Below are 6,000 nucleotides of genomic sequence, written 5' to 3'. Positions count from 1 at the left end.
CCTCTGGATCATTTGTCTGGGTATAAGAAGAGTCCAGAGGTTTGAAATGGTCCCTTGAATAATCTAAGAGGGTTAACCATCTTCTTTGGACTATAAGATGACGTCATATTGAGAGGCATATCCAACATCATGGTACAGTAAATCAGTTTAATAGGTAAATTATACACATTGGTGTAAGCCCTTTACAAGATTGTCTGATAACTACTGTGCCAGATTATTAATTGGATGCATATGTAAAAAGAATGTATTCCATGCTTCCTAGTATTGAGCTGTATCTCCCCTGTTATCACTGGGGTGATTACTTATATTCAACAATATTTATATGTGGTTTTGCACCCTTTGTCTATTTAGCCATCTGTACCAGCGAAATGGCTTCATTCTCAGCCATGGTACTCAGATGGTTAAAAATGCATGTTTGCATATAGATGTGTCAACCTATCACACGGTGACACGTCAATGGGGGGGCGTGGCCTGTTCGGGTTCCGTTTCTGGCGCGAACAGACAGCACACGCCCCCTTGATCCATTGGCAAAATTGAGCTATAAAGAAGCCACCGATTTGCGAGGACTCCTGTATAGCCTCAGTAGAAGGCGTGTTTAGCAGCGCCGAAACACGTGTCAGGTAGCTAGGTTAGAGAGGTGTTGGTGCTCCAGCCGTTTTAGTTTTAGTTTTTGTTAGCCAGAAAGTTTGAAGTCTCTGCTTCCACTGCCTGGATTGGGCTTTGTTCTCTGAGGGTTGTGGGACATTAGGGGTATTTTCATTTGCCTGTTTGGAGGCTCTGTTAGTTCAGTCTTTCTTCCCCGAAACCACCCCCCAGTTAAGCGAGATCTCACCACTGATAATCACAGAGGAACTATCTACTTTGTATCATTTTTCCTCTGATACAAAATCCAGCTGAGCTACATTAGCAACTTAGTCACAGACTCTCCTTTCTCTGTTTGTATGTGTTACTATTTCTCTCTCTCATATGTAGTACAATCTTGCTACGTTTTATACTGCAAGATTTTCCTTATTTCTATTAAGGGCTCTGTTGGGAGAGGTATTAGCCGTCTATGATTACAGATGGGAGCATTATCATAAGTTGCTATTACTTTGAAGTAACGGTACGAGCACTATATTGGGATTCCCTTTCCTTTCAAGATTGTATCGTTCCCATCCGGGAGATACCTTTAGGTTATATATCCCATTTAGGAGATACTATCTATACCTTTTGTTATTTTTTATTTTTTGTTGTTCTTATTTTTTCAATATTAGCATGAGTATTTTACTACAAGTAACTATTAAAAGTTATGTTTTATTTATATCTACGATAATCTGCTAGGGGGCGCCCTATTTTTTCTGATTTTGTCTGTTTTTTTCTTTGTTAAACCACAGTATAATCAATTACACAATCACATTGGCTCTCAGGTCCAGGGTACTCCCATACATAATAAGATAATACCTCCTTAACATTACCCCGAAAGTATCCCCAAAACCCATGGAAACCCCACAAAAGTTATATCCAACATACCCAAAGATCACCCAGGTCGGTTCAGGGGTCCCAGATTTCCATGGAAGTCACATATTGACTGACCGCACAAGAGGCTCCTGCCCAAAAGAGTTCCATGAAATCGGGTTGTGCGGTCTATTTCGGAAATACATAAAATAGTCAAAATACAGAACGTAAGAGTTCGTATGGGCACTTGGTCTATGTTTCTGGTTCGGGAGCTTGTTCCTACCAAACACTGCTCTTCTCATACGAATCCAGATGAACGTATGAAGATATGGAAGTCCCAGCGGTGTTTGCGCCGTCGAGTGTCTGATTATAGTTCCATGCACTCGACGACCAAACATCGCTGTATGTGTTCGCGGCTAAAGATGGCTGCCGCCACGTGTTCACACATATGAGCGACGGCCACCCAGCTAACCACTTAGAACGTTGCGGTTAAACATAAGTCAGGGAGGTTAATGGGCTGCACACTCCTGTTCTGGGGGGTCCAACTGTTCGGTAACCGAAGTGCGGGCAGGGGAGGGGGGGGACCCACGGATCAATTTTCGCTCCGGGGCCCCATGGATCATATGTACGCCACTGCTGACACACACACTAACACACACACTGACCCTCACTAGCAGACACACAAGCCCTCAATAACATACACATAACTAACACACACAGTAACACACACATATACACACACACTCATTTTTTTTTTTATTAAATCCCCCAGCCTCCCTACCTTTGGGAGTGCTGAGGGGATTCCCTGGGGCCCAGTGGGGCTGCCCGGCGGCCAGTCCTGCAGGCGGCGAGGGAGCATTGATCCTCCACTGAGAAGAGGCTGGCAAACTGGTGTACATAACCGGTTGGGCCCTGTCGCAGCTGCGACAACGGTATGTACGCCAGTGAGACCGTGTGTGTGTATGGATGTACACAATAAGCAGCATGTGTGTATGGATTTACGCATTAATCAGTATGTGTGTATGGATTTACGCATTAATCAGTATGTGTGTATGGATGTAGATATTGGGTTTAACGTTTAACGATGTATGCATTAGGTAGTATGTTTGTATTAGGCAGACCTAACTGGAAACCATATGGCAAATTTTAGGCCAAAATAGCTGATCTAGAAGAATTCAATTCATAAATGAAAATAAAAGTGATGGTAGGAGCCGCACTCAATCCCAGCAGCCACCCGGTGCTCCGGAGCAGAACCAGCAATCCCACAACAACAAGGCAACAATGACATTTCCCAGGCACTCAAGGTGTTGAAGCTGCAGACAGTTTTAATGAAACAAAAAGAACAGCAACGTTTCGACCCGCTAAGAGGTCTTTTTCAAGCTAACACCACAAAGCAAACGTGAGTGTATATATAACAAACAGTGCAAAAAAGGTCAGCCACTAATTCACTTAAGTGAATATCATTAACATAAATAATTAACACAAAACATACAAATTGCACTAAATATCTATAAATGCAATAATCCATGACTTACCTCTGTGTGTCAAAGGAGGGAGAGACATAATAATATTAAAATCTAGTAAAAAAAAAAGTAAAAAATGTAAAATAAAAATAAGAAAAAGAACACTTCTCTAGGCACCAAAGAATCACTTCTGCTTAGGTAGAACACAAGAAAGCGTTGCCTGTTCTCTGGAACGCATAAGGGACGCCTATACACTAACGGTGCAAGCGCAAACTAAAAAAGTTAAATAATGCAAAGAGCAAAGACCATTCGTACGATCATACGTACGAACGACACTGGATGCTTGTTCACAAATGTGCACAAACTTGCGAACAAAGCATATGAACCTCCATTGATCTTGCACATGCGTCCCCAGGCAATCTGCCGAACGGGGATTACCATGCACATGCGTGCAGCCGAAACCAGGCATACGAAATATCAATAGATCACAGAAGGCTGTATACAAAGAAAGGAAGAGAGGGGGATAGAACTAATAAATAAAAAAAATGGGATGAGAAAAATAGAGAAAAAAAAGAGAAGAAATTGAGAAAATAAAAAAATAAATAACAAATAAAAGTAAAAAATAAGATAAATATAAATAAATAAACTAAAAAATGAAAGCAATAAAGAAAATAGAATAAATAAAGAATAAAAATTAAAACATAAAGAAATAAAAGACTATATATAATGTTGCAGAACCACTGCCTGCTCGTGACTTTCCCTTTAAATTATGTGTATTTTTCTATGTTTTCGTGTATTGTGCCCGCTTCCTCATTCGGGCTGCTTCAACGAAGGGAATCCCTTCCCCTCCTGAACAGGGACCACCCCGATATCACATTTAGAATGTTAGGTTAGAATGTTCTCACCTCGCAACATAAGTGTCAAGCCGCAAACCAGAAGGGAAACAATTAATGACCACTCCCCTGAGTGGCCACCATTTCGTTAGACGAACGCCAACCAGGGGGACTGTTCGTGGGTTGTTTCTCATCCCGTTCATTCCCCGAATGAGGACCCCCCATGCGCCCCATTAGAATGTTTGCACCAATTAAACAGAACGTTCGCACTTGCAACCTAGGTGTGAAACCGCAAGGGAAGTAATTAATGAGTGCTCCCCTGGGTGGCCGCCATTCGTACTGACGAACGGCGGCCAGGTTGAGCATTCATCCCCCGAATGGAGACGCTTCCCTTGTCTGGGTTCCACACCGGGATATCGCGAACGGAGGTCTGTTGAAAGAGGAGCCATTGTGCGGGTCCCTGAGATTGGTGTGGACGCTTTTGGGGCACTGGCTGGTTTGGCGGGCTTTCCTGTGCCTGAGAGACAAAGATACTAGCTCTCTCCCTGTGGGTGGGCTTTTCTGTGCCAGGCACAGAGGCTCCTGGGAAGAAGACCCCCCTGGCACCTGGGGTGGGAAACCCTGTGTTTTAGTTGCGGGCTTTGGGGACAAAGGGAACAGAGTCCCCTTCCTGCGCTAGGGCCCCAGGAAGGGGGGGGGATCCTGGGATGTGACCCTGTACAGTTGTGTGGGAGACCCCTTGCATGGGGATATGCATAAAAGCTGTGTGTGGCCCAAAAAATTGTGTTGTACATCCAGGACTGTGTGTCGTCCAGTAACTGGGGAGAAATGGGTCTGTCCATACTCTAGGTGGTTCCTGACTGGCTGAAGGAAGGGAATTAGCAGAGGTAATTCCCGTCCGAATGGAACTAGCGTTCATGAGCCAAACAAACACACTACAAGATTTGCTGGAAGCCAGAGGGCAATCGGCCAGCACTTATACCAACGCTGATCTGATTGCCGCCCTTATGGAAGAAAATCAACTAAATTGTGAGACATATGTACCGCAGCCAGAATGAGAAGAATGCCCTCGATAAAGAAATGGCCCAGCGCCTGGCCTACTATGTAGAGACCCACGCAGCAGAAATCATGGCCAGGATCTTTTCAGAAGCACAAGCCTATGTCTTGGCTCAGAAGAATGGGGCGAACCCCACACAACCCTATGGACACCCATAACCCCAACGAAGAAGCCTGGCCCTTCCTGTATCAGGTGAACCCAATCCAAGCCACCAACAACTGGAGTCACCGCAGGCAGACAGTCTGGCTGATTGGTCGCACTGTACAGGGGCTGCGAGACACCAGTGGCAGCTTGATTCTAGTTCAACCCTAGTTCATTACAGAGGAGGAGAAGACAGTCGCCATCCAGGTAGCAGAGGGAGCCATCCACAGCCTACCCACTGCCCACGTTCACCATGACTGGGGCGATGGAGACCAGAGAGTGAAAGTCGAGCTCATGGACCAGCTATCAGCTGACGTGCTACTCGGCAATGACCTGGGCCACCTTACCTCCGCCTATCTGCCCCTCCAGGCTCTGGAAGAAACCTACCCGGCAATGTCCCGGCAGGCGGCCCGCACCACCCAGCATGGCTCACACTCTGGGGCTGACTAATCCATCTGACTATTCTTTGGTATGTTAGTCCGGCCATCCAAAGAATAGTCAGGGTGCTAGCCGAGGTCAGTGGACACAGAAAGGGACACAATGATAAAGGAAAGCCAGAGGTCAGGGAGACCAGAAATACAGGGAAGTCAAAATCAAAGTCAAAAAACAGAAGAAACTTGAATCAGGAACGCGCTCTCGGACAACCACGACAGGGAAACGAGGAAAGGTAATTTTAGGTTTAAATACCTGCTTCACCTTTCCGATTGTCTGAGATCGCTCCTTGACCCCAAAGTGTGCACGCGTTGTGCGTGCGTGACATCACGTGCACGCCAAGGTCGTCAATCATGTGAGCAGACGTGGGGGTACAATTAGCCGCGGATCCGCAGTGGCTTGTCCATTAACATGCCGCAAGTGTTAGTCATGCAGATGCATTGATTAATGGCACACTCCTCACTTAGGGTGGTCGGGCGTTTGTCAGTTCCTTCGGTTGTTAGAGAGGTGAACGGGGTTAATTGGCGGCATACGCCAAGGGCCGGGTGCTCGGCTATTCGTGCATTCGTATAAACTGTGATAGAAAAGTATCCACGTAATAGCAAAAGTAGCAATAATATGAAAGTATCCAGTGTAGAGA

The sequence above is a fragment of the Pelobates fuscus genome, chromosome 3 (assembly GCF_036172605.1).
Source record: "Pelobates fuscus isolate aPelFus1 chromosome 3, aPelFus1.pri, whole genome shotgun sequence".
Lineage (NCBI taxonomy): Eukaryota > Metazoa > Chordata > Amphibia > Anura > Pelobatidae > Pelobates > Pelobates fuscus.
The sequence above is the reverse complement of the archived record's forward strand: the minus strand, read 5'-3'. Positions refer to the sequence as shown.